Raw genomic sequence first — 22,259 nt, forward strand, 5'->3', positions numbered from 1 at the left:
TCCTGGTCACAGGCTACAGGGACACATTGGCTAGAGACAAGGAATGGGGTCAGTGGAGGAGGTGGTTGAGCTATCAGTTGAAGAGGAGATGAAGGAGATGAGCAGCTGCATAGCATCATGGAGGATGAACAGGAGATTGACAGGTTCCTCACAGAGACTCTGGGGGCTCAGGACTGCGCCTGTCCACCCAGATTGCTTCGTATGATGAAACAACTCTCTCTGTAGATGAGGGGAGAGCAGTGGGTGTTATTTACCTTAACTTTTGCAAGACTTTCTGCAGTCTCCTGTAGCATCCCTGTAGCCAAATTGAGGACAATGGACTAGATGAGTGGACTACAAGACGTATGAAATTCTGGCTAGACTCAAAGGGCATTGGATAATGGTTCAAAGTTTATCTGGTGGCTGTTTACAAGTATTATTCCTCAGCTGTCTGTAGTAGGGCCAGTAATGTTTAACATCTTCATTGGTAATCTGCTCAGTTGGACAGAGCACATCCTCATCAAGTCCATGAATGGCATCAAATTGGGAGCAGTAGACATTCTTGAAGATAAGACTGCCATCAAGAGAGACCTCAAAAAGGTAAAGAATGAGCCAACAGGAATCTCATCAAGTTCAGCAAAGACACATGCTAAGTCCTGCACCTGGGTCAGAATAAGCCCATGCAACAATACTGGCTAGGGAGCAGCTCTGCAGAAGGGCTTGGGGATCCTAATGGACAGCACATTGAGCAGCGGTCAGCTGTAAGCACTCTCAGTGATGAAGGCTAAGACAGATGGGGCTGCATTGGTAATAAAATGGTATGCAGGTTGAAGGAAGTGATTATTCTTCTCTGCTTTGCATTTGTGAGGCCACATCTCAAATACATGCATCTATAATACTGTGTCCAGTTTTGGTCCTCTCGCTGAAAAGAGAATTGTAATGTAAACCAGTCAGCCAGGAGGTTGGACTAGAGGACCTTCAGGATCCCTCACACCATGTTCTTTGATTCTGTGCAAATATCCTGTGACTGAAGCGTTCAGAACTCTGTCAACTGGCTTTTATAACTGATTACCAATTTTAATAAGGAAAAGGATGTGACAACTGGAGTTTGTAGTGTCATCCGAAGTATTGCCAGCATCATGCTTTCAAACAATAAAAGATTAGTTCATTTTTATAATAAAATTTGTTTTGTTTTGTTTTTATGTTGATTGTCTAGTGCATTAGTTGTTAGCTTAAGAGTTTATTTCTGTGATCTTTCATCAGCCATTTGTATAACTTTGTGCCACTTGAATAGGGCATTCACATTGCATTCATTCATGCATCTGCTCTGGATGAGTTAGAATCCTAGGCATTCTGTGGATTCAGTGGAGAGCATTTACTATTTCCTGCTTCAGTTAAATGTATTTTAATTTTGATATTTAAATTTGATGTCTAAAGTAGGCATTGTGAATGGGTTAACTTCATGGCAGCAGATTCAGTTTTTTTCCATGCTCCACTGTCTACATACATGATAATGGAACTTTCCTATCTCAGAGGGGTGTGTATATATACGTATATATATATGGATACTGTCTTGTGAATATTGTATTTGATGGGAACTTTATAATACCATTTTTAGCAAGTATATAGATTGGAGTCTTCATGTGCACCATCAAACTGCCTATGAATGACAAATGTTAGGTTAATAATTTTTTCAGTAAGTCATGAGTAAACATGCCTTGTAACCTCCATGTGTCACTTTGAATGCTTATTTTGACATATATCATAAACTAAGCATTATTGGACTTGGCCTTAGATCAGAGAATCACAGGGAAACCCTGCAACCACATAGAGCATTTTTCTTGAGTCATTATCTTATTTTCTTCTGGGTTAGTTCTGAAAAGAAACCAATATAGCATATAAATAATCTGTACTACAAATATAGCAGATAGCAGCAATATTTTCCAAATGATATACAAAAGAAACATATGCACAATCTTTCAACTATTTATAATTGTCTTTTATAGTAGTATTTGAGCTTTCTGAAGTTCTGTTGCTGAAAACATTGCATGACACATATTTTAAAGATATCTAAACCAGTGCACTTCCATGCCACTACTTAATTTTCTGTTGTTCCTACCAAAAAATCTAACAGTTCAAAATGCATAATGATATCCCATTTCAGCATCCAGATGTGTGGGATTTCAGCAGTACATGGATGGTGCCTAATTTACTGCAAGCAATGAGGAAAGCACTGGCATTTGCAGAATAAAGTTGTTATATAAAAGATGCATAGAAAGTGAATAAATGCAATTAGCAATTAGCATACGTAGATGCTATTATGAAAAGGGGCCTTACACTGAAAAATGCTTTAAAGGAAATTTTAAGTACATTTTTCAGATTTTCTATGTCATAAAGGGGCTTAAAGGAAGCATTGCTTAGAATTTTATATAGAAAATTATAGGAATCCAAGAAATTAAAACTAGGGAAGTCAATTCTTTGCAACTTATACATCCTTAGTAAATGAAACCAAAATGCAAGAAATGCAGAAAAAAAGTCATTTTGGTTTCAGGATTTGTTATAGTTGTTCAAAAAATTTAATGCATATGTCCTCAGTATGCTACACTAAGTTCAGTAATTGTAAACATATATTTATACCCTAGTAAATAAATGATCAGGGCATATAGATACTGGTACAGAGAAAGCATTTATTGTATGTATTGCTCCTGATACTGTCCATTATTATCTTTCTTTCTGTTACCTTTCCTTTACTTTGTAAAGTCAAAACCCAAAACTTGTCAAAGATTGTAAAGATCACTTGAACCCTGAAAAATATTGGGCAGTTTCAGAAAACTGACATATCTTCCTTTATGGATATGTTTCTTCTTACTGCAGATCTAATGCATTTGAAGTGCTGGCACTCGATGGAGTTAGTACTGGGATACTTCAGTTATATACAGCCCAGGAGAGTGCTGACTGTCCGAGAGCAATATCAACTAACATCAGTGGTTTGACACTTCAAAATGTATGTTACTTTCTGCATATTTTTTGTCTATGCTGTCTTAAAATTATTTCTAATTTTCCAAGGACAGAAAATAATTCACATTTAAGATAGGCGATATAAAATAAATGTGTGTGTATTGGGAGGAAAAGGAGAAAGGAAAGAGAAGAGACAGGGCTTCTGGTAAATCAAAGCTGTCCTGAAGTTTTCAAGACTTGCAGTACTACTGTAAAACAGAGAGAAATAGAAGTTCATGTTGCCTTTATTATTTTAAAGATTCTTTCAAGGCAAAATACTGACCCTTTCTAATCATATAATGGAGCTTTGGATAGGGCCAACTATATCACTTGTACTTTCTCGAAATTAGTGTGCTTAAAACATGCCTTCAGAAATTAGCATTTGTTGATTTTGAAGTAGGCATGTGGAAATTTTGTAACTAGTGAAGTGTAACTTATAGGGGCTCATTGGGAGGCAGTATTTTTACATCTGTAATTTGTCTAGGAATTGGTTTATTTAAAGTCATGTGTTCCATCTTTTTGCCTACAGGTATAGAGGTGCTTATGCCAGTGTAAATTATTCCTGTAAATTCAAAAGTAGCATTTGTTATTGAAAACAGAGGTACTAAATAAACTCCAGAGAAACAGAAAATCGTTATTTGGACAACAGGTTATTATTCCAAGAAAGAACAACTGGAAACTATTGAAAATTCTGGAATGGAACATAAAGTCAAATAGGCAACTTGATAATGTACACTATTGAAAATATATACCAGTCTTTATGAACTGGTAGAAATCAATGATGAAAAAAATACAAGCACAGTTTGCTCTGAGAGAATTACCTGGGCAGATTTTTAATCTTGTTCTTTAGATGTGTTAAGACTGAAGCATCTTCTATAAACCAGGATCTGGTAGGATAAATATCTTTAATTTGTACTCCAGGTTAATCGATGCTTAGTTATTCAGATTATATTGGGTAGGATTTGTATCAGGTTTAAGCAATCTTTGATCAAACTACATAATAATTTGACTTTTTTGCTCTTCAAAAGTTACTTGATCATGGTAGGTATTTGATCATGGTAGTTCTATTAAATTAATTCTTTTTTTTTAGTCTGAAATTATTTAAGGAGGTCTTTGACAAAATCAGTAAATTTGCTTATGATATATCCTTTATAAATATTCCCTTCTAGGCACTATTTAGTAAATTACCTAATTTAGAGATTATTGTTTCTATTTGATAATTCTAGGGAAATAATATACATTATTCAAGAATGTTCATAATTGCCTGCTGTGTGAATAGTGGAAAGAAGTTCACTTTAGTATTTTTAGAGCAATTCCACTTCCTAGTTCCTAATCACAATTCTTTTGCTTTCTAAAAAAATCCCATGAGTTAAAGTCACTCCAAGTATGTAGCTGAATATGACAGTAAAAGTGGCTGTACAAGCAAAGTATTTATTAATATATTTTATTACTGGTAGGGTTCTGGTCTGTTTCTTTGAAATGCAATGTATGTGGTAGCAGGTGTCTTGACATAGTATCCTCACTGTGTTATGACCTGTCTACAAGAATATTTTGTTATCTGCTGAGTATTTTTACTAATCTTCATTTTTCAGTTATCTATCACAATATAGAATTCTGTAAACAAAATACTGCATCTTGTGTCTTCCTCTTTAGTAGGGGTTTGATCAAGCTTTGTTAACAGCAGTGATAAATTCACGTGTTCTAAGCCAGGCAGAGAGTAATCTCTACACAGATCATATTAGAAGTGGGTAAAATCTTTACTTGGATTTAGTGCTTAACAGGCTGTGACAGAGGTGCAGCCTTTGGAACAACTGAATAGGGTCTGGCCACAGTAGTATTTTAACTAATTACTAATCATCAGAACAACAGATGTAAAAGTCAGTGAGAAACCATTTTATTGCAAAACCTTTTGCAAAAAGATCAGAATGTGAGGCTGGAATGCAATTTCAGTGAAAGTTTGCAGTAAAGGAAGACTCCCTGACTGGGAGGGCCAAGGGACTATTTCAAATTCACAGTGCCTAGGGCAAGGCCTTTACAGTAGACTTCTTGAAAATCTATTCAGAATGCTTTTTATTACATTATTATCTTCTCACAAATGGTCAGTATTTTTCTATGATCATCTTATTGAAGTCGAAGTTAGGCTATGTATCTGTAATTCTTCAGACTATTTTTCCTGTATTTGCCCTTCTTTAGTCCTGTAAAATTTCAGCCATTCTCCAGGAGTCTCTGAAGATAATCAGGATTCAGAGATTAGGGTTAGGGTTAGGGTTTGGAGTTCAGATAATTTCCTAACTTCTCAAGGGTTAATTTCATGAGTACATGCCAACACTGAGTTCATTGGCTTCTCCAAATATTTAGCCTATTCATTTCCTGTTCTGTCCTATGCTGTCATGTCTGTAGATAAATGAATTCTGTTAGATACGTGATCACAATGGGCCTTGTTACTAAGACTATTGGCATCAAGAATTTCAGCCTTTTCACCTGACCATTATTAAGTTTTTCTGCCATATTTTCCATTGCTCACTTTTACTTCTATATATTTTCAGATTTTCTGTGTCTATGATGTTTATGTTTCTTGATTTTAGCAACTCTTCCTGCACCTTAGTCATTCTTGCTTTACCTGTGCCTATCTGTGCCTCTTCTGTATACATTCTTTGTTGTACATGTTTGCATACCATTCGAATCGTCTATTTTTGACTTTTAGTTCTTAAAGAGATCCTGATGGAGGTGAATTGATCTCTTACAATGCACGCTGTCTTTCCTGCATCGTAATGCTTTGCCACTTTGCCCTTTCAGCAGTTGGCAGCTCTCTGCCAGATCCCCTGCTGATGCCAGAAGACAGTCCTAATGTAGGCAATACAAAAATAATTCTGCCACAATCTGACACTTCTGCTAATGTCAGACTACTCTTTTGAAGTATTGAAACATCTAACTTCTATGCAAAGGCAAGCTCTCAGGGGATCAAGTGAAAGGGAGGAGTTGTCTTTCAATAGTGAAGATGTGAGGAGTTGTCACTGCCTAAGGATGCTACCACTGAATGTTAGCATAGCTAGAAAGTGTTACTCTGTAGATGAGAAATAATGATTCTGGTATTAGCCTGGAGACAGTTAGTTCTTATAAGACAGAAAAGCACAGCGAATATGGCAACATGGAGAAAGATGTAAGCGTGTCTTTTCAGCCTGCCTTCCTGATATTTCCCTTGTATGCTGAGTTAGGAAAACCTGCCAGTAACTGTCATCTTTACAAGCAATACAGATTTTTTTCTAAAGATCCATGCCCCCCACTATTCACCATTCTGTCCATACCCTTGTTTTTTGCATACTTTTCTACCAAAGGGAAACTTCCCTATCCTCTTCCTTTATGATTCAATCCTTAGTCTCCTCAGTGTATTCCAAGATCTTCACATTTACCTTTTGGAGGAGGAAGAAAACAGAGATGAGTAAGCACCTCCCATCTATTTCTTCTTACAACCCTTTTCTCACAAAAGGAGGTACAGTTAAAGACACTGAGGGAAGAAAAGGAACAGAAGCTGGCAGTGAAGCTGCCATAATGAATCAAAAAACATAGGCAGCAACTTGATCTGCATGTGCTTCTCGCTGCTACTGTTTGGTTTGTTTAGTTAGAGGGTTCTTTGCAGGGAAGTGACAGCGCTGTGCAGGAGATGTTTTTAGGAGACAATTCTTTGGAGTAATTTAGAATCCCCCCTCTGTTGTGCACCATGCAGATAGCTATCTATTAAACGTTTTTAGCTTTTGTCATGGGCTTTAATTATTTTCTTTCATACATAACACCAAACATTAATATAGACATGATAGGTAGAAACACCTTAAGTTGATGTTGCCGGTTCATTTGCATCATAGAAACTTATTTCTTGTATTTATAGATCTCTCAAGGTTTTCTCTTTTTTGCAGTGTGTTCTCAAGGTGTTGTGTTTTTCAAATTTAATAACGAATTTAATAAATGAACAGTTCATAAGCAGATAAGGAATAAAAAGATGCAGTTGTTCCACTTTAACCATTATTTATGATCTTTTTAAATCATTCCAGCAGCTCATTGGAGGATGATAGAAACTTAAAATTTGGCTTCAAAACAAGGATATTAATCTTAAATCATATATATGCTTTTGACAGTGGATTTAATTTCCATGTGTTGCAGGACTTAAACATTTTCTCTTATGCTTACATGTACATGTATATCTACAACAGTGGAGTGAAATTTCAGTTTGATTAGAGAGAGGCTTATGAAATATGAGCTTTGAACATTCATATAAAAAAGAAAGAGGAGTAGGTCTTTCTTTCTTTACAAACCAATATGTGAGGTGCATGTAGATCAAAACAAAATCCATTATGTGTCCATAACCTGTAGGAAGTGGTATACAAATCTTATTGCTCAATGATTATACAAACCATTCTATTGCTGTCTAGGGATAGTAGCACAAGATAATGTATCTTTTCTGCCGCTTCTTTTTGTTTTTCAGTGCAGGAATTCCTATTTGGAAGTACATCAGATCAAACCACTGAGATTGTAAAGGGTAGTCAGTAAGGGTAGGAATCATGTCAGCTAAATTTAGCCAATCAAATAGGATCCTCTTGCTGTGCGAAAAGAGAAAGAGACAGCTGTCAAGATCCTCATATGTCTCTGCTGATTAGAAAGAGAATATTGATATATTAAATGTATAACTTTTTTTTTTTTTTTTGAATTGCCAAAGCTAAGTGAGGTAAATCCCAGCCTGGGAGCTGAGTCATGGCAGCCCCATTCTCTTCCTGCCCCCTGCAGATTCCTATGCATTCATTTAAACACAGTATAGTAATTATGATTGTTTAACAGTTCTAGTTGTCTGACTCAGCCACCGCACTCTTTGCAGATCCAGATTTTTGGTTTTAGCTTCCCTGCTCTTCCAAACACCCATTACTGTACTACAGTGTTTAAAACACATACATTCCCAACAAGGTGTAGCAAATTCCATTTGTATTCCTGCCACAATGCACCAGCTGTGGAGGGATGTAGGGAACATATGGTGCTGTGCAGTATGGAGAGTGCATACTTCCCTCTCCTCAGTCCAGTGACACAGGGGCACAATGTGATGTAGAAGGAGATCTTTCCCCTTGCCCCGCTTACATCAGGGCTGCAACCATCCCTGCTTTGAATAAAGAAAGAGTTAAGCCTATGTGGTGAATAGCTGTGGAATCCAAAGCATCCTTCCATATTGCCCTTAATAACTGGAAGCAATGCTGTTTGTGAGGATGCTCTTCACATTACTCTTCTCTCATTCTCCAGAGAATCTGCATGGCCAGTCTCACGCACATTTTCACAGGCACATCTGAACATAGTAAGGTAGAAAGTCAGATAACAGAATTTCTTCCTTTTATAAAGAGAACTTAAAATAGTTTGATTTAACTGGAAAGCAAGGTGAAAGGAGACAGGATCACTGCTTATTCTGTTTATTTGCACTGTATTATATTATAGTGATCTCATAATTTAGTGTGTCTGTGGTCACCTGCAGGGAAATAGTATTTTCTGTGTGCGTGGCTTGGTTTCTGAGTAGTTACTTCTTGTGTATATTTTTCTCTAAAGCACTGGAGAATTGCTGGAGCTGAAGATAGGCAGGGGGTGATGGTATTCCTGGTGATGTTAAAGTATTTAAGATACCTTTTTGTTATGTCTTCTCAAATGCCCAAGATTAACCCTGCTACCAATCCCCCAAATCAGACTGGTGAGGACTGCTTCCTTCTGTAACACCGGGCTTTTCACTAATTTGTAGCACGCAGGTTACAGATAAGGTTTCTTGGGTTCCCACCAGTTTGTTACTGTCAAGGCCCTGAGAGTGGCCAACAACCTCTGCCACCCCCCACCCCATCCCAGGGATTTGGCTGCATGTGCTCAAGGCCAGTGCTGACATGCAGCCAGGGATGAGGCTGCTGTGAGAAGAGCTGTGGGAGAGAGCTGGGAGAAGCCTTGCTGGAGGCTCCCCTTTTGCTTGGAAGCTGCATGTTGGGAATGCTCATCCTTGGTCTTTGCCTGAGCTGTGGTGCAGATGTCTGTGGCCTGCCTCTGTTGTGGTGGCCCCACTCCTCCTCTGGGGTAGCATGACCCCTCCAAGGGGCTGGCGGACCCTCCCTGCGCACCATCAGATGCCCTGCCAGGGTGATAGCCAGGCCTGGCAGCTGCCTCAGGCAGCCGGCAGGTCAGCTTTGGCCACCTCATCACGCAGGGCCTCAGTTGGCACACCTGCACGGTTCAAATACACAATTCAGTTCAAGTGGGTTGCAAAGCTGAGTGGGGGGAACGATCCCCTATGGCCTATGACTGACAAGTTCTTATAGCCCTGGGGCCTTTGTGTCATCCTCCATGTGTACATTCAAGGCCCTTGCTATCATCCTGTATTCCTCTGTGTTGCGTTTTATTCTAGGGTCATTTTGTTTAGGGTGGTTCCATACAGAATAAGCACTTGTTATTGCTATCAATTAGTTACAAATATCTGCATATGTATATATATAACATTATACCCCACAACTGCACTTTTCTCAAAAAAAATGAGTCTCATGCTCTTTAGATAATTGTTATAGCTAAACAAGCTGTAACACAGCTCCAGACATACCAAGACAGATCCAGACCAAGCCCAACAAGAGCTGAGGCTGGTGTTGTTGTAATAATGCAAGGCCTGTTGGCCTCTTACTGTCATGCTCTGCCTTTGAGGTTTATCCACAGATTTCATCTTGCAAATCTCTTGCTCTTGCTAGGATACTGGTAATAGCCTTGGATTTCTTCTGCTCTTTTCCAGTGACTGTATCTTTTCCTGTGTGCAATTGTAGCTTTTGGTCTGTTATCACAAGCTTTTCATTTTTTTATAAAATGAGGGGAAATGCTTTGTGATGATAAGATTGTTTGGAAGGACTCATCAGCTGTGTGACTGTTTGCAGGTTCTATCCCTAGATATAGGGGAGTCTTTTCTTGTAGTCATTCAATCTTTTCATGTCTAAATCCCATATCTTTAGTTCACTGTTACTAATATTTCGCATTAAGAAGTGTTTCACTTTAAAGAAGGGTTTGTCAAGGTTTGTTCAGCAGTCACCTATGCCAATTATGACTGTCAAAGAAAAGCCAAAATCAGCACACCTCTTCATTGACTAAACTGTGAGCAAAAAGGAAGATATGTTACTTTATATTGAACAAAAGGAAATCCTAAACAATTCCCTTAATCTGTTTTATATGCTGCGTCCTTCATTTCACAAAGTACTTGAGCACATGCCTAATTTACAGATCTGCTTAAACAATTGTTAACTGAGATCTAAAAGAGATATCTATAGTACAGTATAATATTTTCACAGTGGCAAAGTAAATTCATACAGCCAGTTCTTTATGAAGGATTTCCTGAAAACTGTGATGAAAGGTTTCCTGTCTTTTGAGTCCTTTGTTTTCTAGGCTTAGGATAATTATAATCTAGTATTTCTGCACTGAAAATATAAAAATTTCTTATAATTTTGAAGTACTAATACCAGTGTGCATTAACTATGTCAGTGCTAATTGCCTCACAGTAACTTTTAGCATCAGAATATTAATAACTGAGTATTTTTCAATCTCTGTTCTATAGATGAAAATGACAAATAAATGCTGTTCTCCCTCAGACCAGGTAAGACTTTAATTGTATTAATGAAATGTATTCATCATGCCAGAACAAAAATTATTAATTTTTCTAATTCTTCTCATTGCTTTAAGTTGCAAAATTTGTAGAGCCTACATACAGACATTTAGTCAGTTTGCAAATTCTAAAACCACATTTGCAAAATCTGTTTTAAATGTTGAGATGTCATAGTTTACACAGCAGATTCTCACTAATCAACAGTAACTAGTAGAATCCCCAATTGCACTTGTTTATTAAAAAATAAAAATAAAGGAAAATTAAAAAAGAAGGCTATATCACTGGATTAGATGGAGCCATGATATAAGTGAAAGAGGGAGACAGTGTAACTTACAAATATGTCTTGGAAAACATACTTTATGCTTGCATGCCTATAGCTTCAGCGAGTCTGACAAATTGGTGTGACTTTATATCTACATCACATTATTATGCATAGATAGCTCAGGAATATATTGCAAATAGTATCCTTTGGATGTGTCATGCTGTGCAGAATACATGTTTGCAGTGACCATTTGTCTAGAGCTTTTGGAGCTTAGGGAGCCTGATGCAATATTGCTGCACCTCTAGCTAGTCAAAAAGACCCAATGAATTTACTACACTGGAAAGCCTTCTTACTTACTGTGGGATTGCAAAGTTGTTTTTTTTTTTTTTTTTTTTTCCATTTACTTTGTAAATTTTCTTTTTCCAGGCTAATTCTATAATTCTGGGAAATAAATTGAATTTTATATCATAAAACTAATGAGCTTCACACTTATTTGCTATCCTTGCATCAATCTGGTGCTGAACTCAGGAAAAAAGAGCCCAATCCTTGTCTGTTTCCAAGAATGCTGTGTTTGCAGATTAAAAAAGTGAAAATTAGCCAGGTTGTCTTTTGCTACTTACTGCTTTACTATAGAAATTTATTGTAGAAATTTACTACAGAATTAAAAGACTGAGTCTAGAAGTATTTTGTATGGACATCAAATAAATGTTTAAAATATTTGTTATTAATTAGACAGCTTGTATATTCTTTCATGTGTCACCATTTTGTCATCTTATCTAAAAAACGTAGTTGGACATTTGTAGACTGTTCTAGAAGTCATTAAAAATATCTAACCATTTACATTTTCTTACCCAGGAAACTGCTTTATTTTGTTATACTTGTGCCTGCATTTTGGAAAAAAAAAAGTACACCTGAAGAACTACTATAAACTTTAATTCTGTGCGTAGTAGATACCCAAAAATTATCCCTAAAACAAAATGAATACCTATGTAAGAAGGGAGCATTTAATTATTCCTTCTCATTATTAATCAAACTGATATGAAAAACAGGTGATTATAAATGGTAGGAGGAAAGATATTGAATTTGGATATATGTTGTTGGATGAACTCCCTACTACAAATATTTTAGTAACTATTTTCATAACATCTGAATCCCATTTTAAATTTAATGATACATTTAATTATCTGTAAGTTAAAGAAATGAAGAATAATGATAAATGAGAATTGCTGCCTGTAACCTGCTTACTTACCTGCAGTATGGTATAACTACTAATGTAATTAATAATATGTTCCAAAATTTATTTAATGTTCTTGGGTCTGTCACTTTTTTGGAGCTGCAGGAGTACTGAAATCAAAGAAATGCCAAATCTGCTATACTGTAGCATTCCCATGAAAAGCTCAAAAGGGAATTCCAACTTCTATTTTATTAAAGACAGAAGTACTAATTGACATTAAAATGTCTGCTTTTAAGAAGCTCTTTCTTAAACTAAGTACAGGAATATTAGAAGCAGTCTTTGTTGATACAGACAGCTTGTAGAGTTGGATTTAAAGACTTTGGTTCAAGCTGCTGAGAGTTAGAAGGCGAATGAAGATGATATAAGAATGAGCTTTTTGGTATTAATGGATAACTGCAAATGATTGACTCTATTCTTTTAAACTTTATTCATCTCAATTTTTGTGCATGTAATATGATACTTCAAAAAAAGGAAGAAGTATTCTTCCTGAATTTGTAAATAAATATTGAGGACAGTCATACGACCCAACATTAGATGCTTAATTTGATTTCCCAGGTTAACAGGCTAGCGTCTATAAACTATCCATTTAGTCAGGGCAGAAAAATATTCTTTTCCAGAGCATCATTCAAATGTGGAAATTAATATCAATCAGTATTTTAAATAATCCTTTATACGGATTATATATATAGCCTCTCCTTCTGCTTTGACTGTACTGGGGTCCTAAGAAGACCCCAGTAGCCTCTTAACTTACTATCTAAGGTAGGTGTCTAATGTTAAGCAGTACAAATCCATTACCCTTTTTACCTTCAGAATATGAAAGGAAGGAAAGATGCAATTAGAACGTAAATTTCTGGAATGGAAAATTTAAGGCAAGACTGATGTCACTTACATAATGTGTGTACAAACCTGAACTGCTCTTGTTAATATAATTGATTTAAAAGACAGAGAAAAGAGAAGTTTGAGAGACTGGAGGTGGTTTGAAGAGCTTCCTTAAGTAAATTTTGTGATAGTTGCAGATTTATCCTTCCTGTTGAGTATGGACATTCCTGAAGAATTAGATAGAGCCTTTGAGTTTCATTATCGTGTCAGTTGCCATGAGTTTTCTTCATTGCCTTCAGAATCCAAACCAATCTTTCGAAAAGGGGTGAGATCAGATCAGGACAGGTTCCATTCAGATTCTGTTTTTCATAGGTCTGTAACAAACTAGGATTTGGCATCAACAAATGCAAAATTAGTTCACTAAACCTGGGTTTCTCGCTTTTCTTTCATATTGTCCTTGACTGGTTTAACTGGAAATATTATTCTGGAAATCCAGAACAAGATGAATTCCAAGGGCATATAGCTAAGAAAACTGTAGAGGGAAGGGATGCAACTAATGGTTCTCAGATCTAAAACAGCTGTATTTCTGGGTCTCTTTGCCCAAAGAAGACATTAAACAAAGAGTTTGCATTTTGTCCTGCATATAAGATCCAAAGTTAGGAAGAGGTTCCTAGAGGTAGTGGTAGCAACAGTTGTAATTATTATGACTATATTTATAATGTTAAATTAAACAGTACCAGGTCAACAAGCTAATTGGCACAGTCTCGCTACGTTCATACTATTAATGTCTCTTCTCCCTCCAAAGGAGGCATTTAAACTGGGAGGCATTTAAACTATTGGAATTTCATTTTTGCCAGTGCTTAAATCCCAAACTGTTCTTGGGAATTTTTTGAAGAGTACTAGTTATCCCAGACCGTGTCATGCTAGTTAGTCTCTGTCAAGGACAAATTATAAAAATTTGACAGGTGTATATAAACAAGTACCACTGCTGAAGCCCTGACACTATACGTAACCTGTGTAGACCTCAGAGGATTGGAAGCATGAGGCACCTAAGCACTGGGTACTTTTAGAGCAGATTGGTGCTCTGCAAGAAGACAGGGAGATTGAGCTAGATTGTACAATATTTTATTGAGTGTGGAGAGCTGCCATTTTCCAAATACTATAACTTTTGATTCTGCTTGATATGATTTGTTGCAGTGCTCTAGAGACTTGGAAGCACTTAATTCTCTTATCTGTAAGCAGTTAGATTTGTGACTCAATTTTCAAAAAGATATGCACCACTGGATTGCTGCATATTTTTTTATGAAACAGTAAATTAGGTGATTCCCTCTGTACAGAAAAAAAAACTTGCAGAGTTGTTGGCTTTCTAAGACTATATGAGCATTTCCCATCCCCCACTGAAGCAATACCTTTTCTTCTCAGTATTAAGAAAATGTTCATCGGATCTTGATAAAGACTATGTATAATTTTACTTTATATGCTATAAAACAGATTTTCAGTGTTTCCTGCAATGTCTCTTTCCTTGTTTGTTTTGATTTTTTGCAGCTGGAGGAAAAGGTGAACTCTCTCCCTGTAATTGTTTGCATATGTATATTCCATTTGCTCTTTTGTAGTGATTGTATGGATTTCAGTATTTATAACAATCAGTGATTTAGAACATGAGAGGAATTTCATGAATTTGGAGCCTTGCTTTAGTTGTGTCCTTTACCAGACTTGTGCATGGTAGTGCACAGGTATTCTCATCTGCAGCCCTGCAACTGTGAATCTTCCACGATGTTATACCAAAGTTTTACATTTGTGTTTCTGCTACAGTATCACCAATTCATAACATGCTTTTGAATTTGCTGACAGTACTATTCCAGAACTGTTCACTGACCTTTGCAACCTGAGTCAAGGCCTGCAAAGGGCACAGTAACATACTAATTGAATTAACTGGGGTTTGAATCATTCTTTTGTTTTTCTTCTGACATATATCTTCAGTAAACAGAGTCACTTGCTTGCCTAAATCATGAGCTTTTCATTGACCGCTAGAGGAAATCATACAGAAATTAAATTCTAGATACAGTGATTATAAAAGAGGAGCATGTACCTGAAAGGCCAGGACACAGATTAAGATGTAACCAGCAAGAGATATATAGGTAACAAAAAATTATGCTGTGAATTCATTAATAGCAGGGAGATGACAAAGGAAAATATTTGCCATTACTCAGTTTATCAGACATCAGCCTTCAATAAAAAGGTCAACTGCAACAGATGGTTATTGCAAGTAATACTAGAAAAATATGGCAAGATCTCAGATTACAAAATGAAGGAAAATTTTGGTGGTACTTATGCTTTCAATGCCTTGTGATGTGAAACAATGGTCAAAGTAATCTCAGAGCTGTTATCAAGATATCTCAGAGGATTTGTGACTGCCAGCTGACAGATCAAAAGACTGGGAAAGGGTAAACACAGTGCCTGTTACTGAAAAGAAAGAGAAACTGGAGAATTAGAGACTAGTCAATTAACTTCAAACCCTTGAAAGAAATCTGAAATAAATAAGCAGAACATTTGTATAGAGATGAAAGATAACAAGCAGATGAGTGGCAGCCATGAAGGATTTGTCAAGAATAAGTAGTTAATATCTAATCTGATTTCCTTCTGTGGTAGGATAACACATCTTGTGGATGGGTGAGAAGTAGTTGCTGACATATCTTGACTTCAGTAAAGCTTTTGACCTTGACATGAGAGTATTCTAAACAAATTTTGTCCAGATTTCCTGGTACAAACTTTGTTGGATAATCCAAGAATAGGTGTAAATGGTTCACTTTTAAAACTAAATGATATATTGATGGAGTCCTGAAAAGGTATCTCCCAGATCCAATTCACTTGAATATTTTCCCTACGATGCATTAGCAAAAGTATGTGTACTAGTTTTGTAGACATGAAGCTGTAAAAGTCAGCATTAGACATAAGAATGATCTTGATGTATTGAAGAATGAGTCTGAAAAACAGGATGGAAGCCAGTTATGGTCCAGCACGTAAGCAAGAATAATCAACAAATATTTGTGAGAGGTTGTAGGAACAACTCATTCTTCCAAAAAGTATTTGGGGACATAAAGTCTGTTGGGCAGTTCAGTCCAGCCTCTGTCCCCTTGCTAGCATTAGGGAGGTCATCGTAGTGCTACTGACCACAGAAGCCAGTTGGACACACATGGTGTCATCAGAAAAACAACAGGTTTATTATTATATCAGGCTGTGGTAGTCAGGCACAGGGCTGATTAGCAGGGACCTTTCAAAAGTCCCAGTCACATGGTTGACCTTAAATTCCCTTTTCTCTCTTTTTCTCCCTTCCAAATAAGCATCCCACAGACTTTTTAATCTTTCATCATCTCTGTTTTTCTCATTTTTATATTCTTTTTTGGTTATTTTGGCCTTAGTCACTGATCCTCAACATCCTCAAAAAGCCAGCACCTCTCTTTCTTCTGATATTCTTAACCCAAGGGGACTTCCTGATGCTTCCCTGTCATATATTTAGCCTGCCAGTTTATCCCGTTAATGTTTTATTAGTTCAGCAGTGCTAGATTGGAGTTGGCCAACCACTTTTTCCTGTACATTGTGTGCAATGTCCAGCAGTTTCTTACATTGTTACCTTGTTTGTTTAACCTCAGGCCAGAGCTGCATACCATAACTCCAATGTCTCCTTTGTGACTTTTGATAAAGAGGCAAGCATTCTGGCCTATATGTTAATGTATAGGTGAGAGTACCTTGCAAAACATAAGTGCAAAGTGTTCCAGCTAATTTTGTGCACTGTGCTGCAGAAAAGATTTTGGCGAAAGGCTTTCCATGGTCTCTGTGGAAAGATTAAAAGAAATGGAGTTGTGTAAATTAAAGAAGAGAAGACAGGGAGGTATGAAAGAAGTCTTCAGAAATGGTAACCTGATCTTGCAGAATGGAAGAAAATAAATGTTCTTATGTGGTTGATCAGAGAATGACATGTGGAAAGAAGCAAGGAATGATGCTACACAAACTACATGTTATGATTCATGGGATTTTTGCTCTAGTTATGGATTGAAGGAGTTTCTATTTCCTCTACTCTTGAGGGTGAAGCAATTTGAGACTTTAATGGAGAGGGCAAAAAATGTCTTGAATTGTAATTATAGCACAGATGACTCATGTTAGACATGAGGAATAGACTTCTTCATCTCTGGTAAAGCTGATAAAGTGCTGGAATAGATTGTTGGAAGAAATTATAGAGTCTCCATTACTGGAGGTCCTTAAGAGGTTAAGAAAACATCTTTTAGAAATAAAATATGTATCATGGGTCCTGCATTTCAGAGCGGGTTTTAAACAATTTCTGAGAAGCCTCTTTTCGTCTCTGTTTTTGATGATTATATGAACCTAATTGTGAATAAGTTTTCAAATATGAGGGGTTTTCCCACTGTTCTTCATAGTAGAACTGCTGTCTCAGGCATGCCATGAACTCTGGCTTCATGCTGCAGATTCAGACACTGCACATACTCTTACAAGATCAATTTCTCTTTTTTCATTTTCATAAATTAGAGAAAAACATTTTACAATTATATCATATACATGATAAATTTAGTTTCTCCAAACTTCAAAAGTTAGTCTTCAAAAGTTAGATTCTTGCAGACTATAGTTTTAGGACTCACACATCTGGAAACAGAGCAAGAGTAAACTCCTTTGAACATAATGCAACCACTTAAAGATAGAATTGAGATATTCCTTTGTAATTGTTCTTACTTTATTTATATGGAAGGTCAGTTATGCAATTCTTAATGAAATTCTCTTGATCTGTTTCAGAGATTTTTCTGGGACCTCAACACTTTCACTTATAAAATAAAAGTTATTGGAACAAATAAACACCACTTCAAAGCACATAAACAGTTGAACCTCTAGTCAGATAGTTACAATGTAATTCCTCTGTGATGTAATATTACTATTATACCAATTTTGAAGATGGAGAAACTGTAGATAATAAGGTTAAGAAATTTGTCAAACTTGATGGAACAAATCAATATATTCTGATTATCCTTGTTCTGAACATATTTCAAAAATCTCACTGTGCCCTCTAAAACTAACACATTTCACAGTGTGTCATGGTGTTTGTATGTTCCACTTTTCTCTCTTTAGAATGGAACATATTTGTGTTAGTGAAATAGCTTGTATTAGCTTACTCTTTTAAAGTTGGAAGACTTCGAAACATTTGATTCTAGAAACTCTAGAATGGGTCAGACTAAAGAATTCTGTCTCAAAGACTGACCAATAGTTCCTACTGAAGAACTAAGTATATGAAACACTGTATTTAAACAGCATTTCTTACCCTAATATGTTGACCATAGCTTCCAGCTGTCAGCTGGGTCTACAGATACTCTGACAGTGACAACGTAATTCTGTTTTTTGTGAAAAATCATGTTCTCTGATTAAAGCTGTCTTCCTGATAATTTCATTGAGCTTCGATAAGCTCCTAGAATATAAAAAATTGTTAACAATTGTTCTTTATTCTCTGTTTCCATACCATTCTGACCTCTCCCTACTCTCTTTTCAATTTCTGCTCTCCAGGCTGAGTGCTGACCTACTGTATAGATTTCCTGTCTTTATGTCTGGACATCCGTGTTGCCATTTTCTGTAGTTTTCTAGTTCTATTTTATCTCTCAATTTGATTTGTTTATTTCTGCTTTATGATTGTGAGAAAGAATCTAGAAGATATAGTCTTCTGCACAGGGAGCTCCTCTTCACAGCTTTTAGAACTAATTGCTTTTCTACTCAGTTTTATAGAACAGTGATTTCACTGGATTCACACTATACGATCAGTCCTTCTCCTTCAGGATGATTCTCCAGTTAAAATTATGTTGACGCATTTTTAAGCAGAATTATCATGTGATTGATTAGGGGATAACATGCAGAAGGAAGCTGGGAGTAAATTTTCAGACTGAATTTTATTTTTGAGGATCTTTTTGCAGCAGCTATAGATTGATTTTTTTAAAAATTTTCCAGAACAGCAGAAGAAACAATTTGAGTCCTTATTAGGTGAGGAGTTGTTTTTTAAGCTCACTTTACGGTGGTTGTAATGTTGATAAAAAACTAAACAGAAATTTAAGAAAAGAGTAACTAAGGACCTGAGTTCTCCACTGTTACTTGGATTGGGTTCCTGCTGCACAAGTAGTCCCACTGATTTTTTAAAAAAATACAAGAATATGTAGAAGAACAGGGCATCTACTAATAGGGAAGAAGAAGAATCACAATAGTTAAATAAGGCTTGACCATCAGCTGTTGAGATATGAATGCTGCTTTGGGAGAGAGAAGAGGAACAACTGCCCAGCTCACTAATCATTACACCACATATGGTCTCCCAAAAGAAGAACATCTGAATATGTTCAAATATTGGAACTTTTGGTAATTTGGTCAAACACCGGAGCAAATTACCCAGACAGGTTGTGGAATCTTCATCTTTGACAGATATTCAAAAAAATACATATTATGTTATGTTATATTATTTGTGTTGATACTAAAAACTCATTTGGATAAGTCCCTGAGTAACCTGATCTACATTGGTACTGCTTCAAGCAGGAGGTTGGACAAGATGAGCTCCAGAGGTCTCTGTCAACCTAAATTATTCTATGATTCTGTTTGGATCTTTTTTCCTGAAAGGCTCCCAGATGTCATCAAAGAGAGCAATACGGGCTGTAATAACTGTTTTCACATACCATTTCTGGACAAGAAGCTGAGAGCTGGATAGTCTTGACTTTAGTACAGGTGTGCACCCTTCGTTAATTTTAGTCGCACCTACTCCGGCGAAATATATCTGACATTTAGCCATGGACACTGACCTACATGTACACTGCTCATCAGGCGCTCATATCACATAGCGGGCAACTGTGCCACAGAATTCAAACTTTGGCCAGTAGGTTTGGCATTACACTGAGCTATTGTATAAAAGGCAAACACAGGTGTATCACTTCCTGCTGCATTCAGAAAAGGATTTTTTTCAAAGGCAACTTATTGATAGCTGTTCTCAAGAGAAAGCTTTAGGTTTTAGATCCTATCTTGAAAGAGAAGGCTATTATGAAATAACCAGTAGGTTATTATGAAAAAAAGTGGGTGACATCATCCCCAATTTTACCAGCAGCCCTGTAATGGAAACAGTAGTCACTACCCAAAGGACTCTGAATCCAAATTTGACATAGGCAGCCAGCTCCTGGGAAAATGAATGAAGTCAGATGCATACCCATCTTCATGGTTTCCTATCTGTTAATGTGGACATGTTGCTTTTTGTGGTGTTCAAGTTGTGCCTAGCTTGGACTTAAAAAATTCCCTCTGGGGTTGAAGCATGTAAAAATAGGGTATCGTCATTTCTAAATTCCTCTGTAGTTTCATCCCTAAAACATGTTATTTTAAATAAATGTTAAATATGTCATTCTGACAGAAATGGATTAAGTTAAATACAATGGAAAACATCAATGTAATGCATCAGATCTTCTGGCAGGCCGATTTTTTTTTTTTTTTTTAAATTTATTATTTTCATGATAATTATGTATGTGAGAGGCCTGCAGGTCACAAAGATACAGAAAAATCTATTAGTCCCTCTCTCCCCCCCCTCCCCCACCAAGTACTAGTTAGAATATAAAGTCTGCCACTTGCTTTGGAAAAGACCAGAAAAAGAACTAAAGCTAAAATTAAAGCAATATATACTTCTCTTAGCTTTCTTATATTTGCATTGTTCCATGATGCTTTATGATGCAACATTAGTTTTTGACTTGCAGTCAAAGCTGGTTCCTGTTGTAGATTCTTCTCCTTCTTTAACTAAATGAGCATTCTATCGCATCTGTTCTGACCTTTCATATGTCAGAGATCTACTTGATTTTCTTTAACTATTTTCCCCTTCAGTGTTTTGCTTCATTTACTTTTCATAGCTATTTAACTAACAGCACTACACACAAAATGTGCAGATAACTTTATTAAATGTAACACACGTTACATTTCCAGTCATCTAGATGCTCTTTTCCTATAGCAAAACAGTAAGTGCAAATAAGAATGTTCACTCATCTGCTATCATCGGATTACATTTTGTTAGTGACATATTATCACCCCATAATGAGTGCCATTGCTCATTTTGTTCCTACAGGAACTTTTGTAAAGTATATTGGAACACTTTAGGAAATTAATAACACAGCAATGGTGAATGGGTACTTTTCCATGCGGTTTCAAATAGCAGTCTGAGATTGATCAAGAAAGGAGTGCTAAAAGCAGTGCTGAAAATGGGGTAGTTTGTAGTGTTATGCCAAATCAGCACTCCTTAAAATTTCAAATGGAAGGTTTTGGTCTAGTCAAAATCTCCCTAGCATACTTATCAACCACAAGCAGCTTATTATTGAGTGCCAATATTTGGTTGGGTTTTTTTTCCATACAGACTTCTGTTGAACTGAATAATTATTCTTCTACCCATTCATATGGGCTAAATGACCGTTAAATAAACCAGTCAACAAGAAGGAGAGATGGAGAGAAAGTAGACAAATGTTAGATCTTTTTTTCATATTTTTTATAAAAGATGCGTAATTTTACTTACATATGTTAATTAAACACTGATTCTGATAAAATTCTTCTATTTTCTTTCTTTACTTTTTAGGCATTTTTTGTCTTTATAGTTGATTATCAATTTGTTATACTCTTTTCTTTATGGCTTTTTTTCCTCTCAGATTTATTTTTCTCCCTGATTTTTCCTTCTTCGCATGCCTGTATAGTGTCTTCTCTTTTGTTCTTTTCATTTTAATTTCATGTTTATTTTGTTTCATTATTTTCCATCTTACAATATTGGTGTCTTTCTCCTCCTGAATGTCCTTTCCCTTGTCTCTCTGGTTTGCATTTGCCTTTCCTCTTTCTCTTTTATACTCGTTAGCACTTACTTTCTAGTTTCCCCTTTTATTATCCTCAGTTAATTCAAATAACAGTAATGCAGCTCTAAACCCACTGAGCTCACTCCAAATCTTCCAGTAGCAATCATTCTTCAAACACGTAGCTTAACTTTATTTCTTCTTGTAGACAGTATCTCATTTGAGCAATCTGCTCAAATATTGCTTTCTCATAAATATACGAAAACTCTAAACCAAACAACCACTAGAACTTTTCATGTCTTCTAGCCATATTATATTTCTTTCCCTAAATATATGTATGTACTGAGACTTCATACATTCAGTAAATTTTCTACAGGGGTATTCTTCTTTGACTTTTAGATCAATCTACCAATGGCTCCTTGTTGATTTTTTTCACATTTTCATTAAAAAAAAAAAGGACCAAGATGATGTAAGAATAGATACCTTTTAGAAAAGGCA

At 36.3% G+C, this 22,259-nt stretch overlaps 1 pseudogene; it reads left to right on the forward strand.

The window, feature by feature from the left end:
• Window positions 1–22,259, forward strand: part of LOC135330159 (gamma-2-syntrophin-like) — a 136,583-nt pseudogene that overhangs the window by 94,910 nt on the left and 19,414 nt on the right.

This window comes from Dromaius novaehollandiae, chromosome 16 (assembly GCF_036370855.1).
Source record: "Dromaius novaehollandiae isolate bDroNov1 chromosome 16, bDroNov1.hap1, whole genome shotgun sequence".
In the NCBI taxonomy this organism is placed as follows: Eukaryota; Metazoa; Chordata; class Aves; order Casuariiformes; family Dromaiidae; genus Dromaius; species Dromaius novaehollandiae.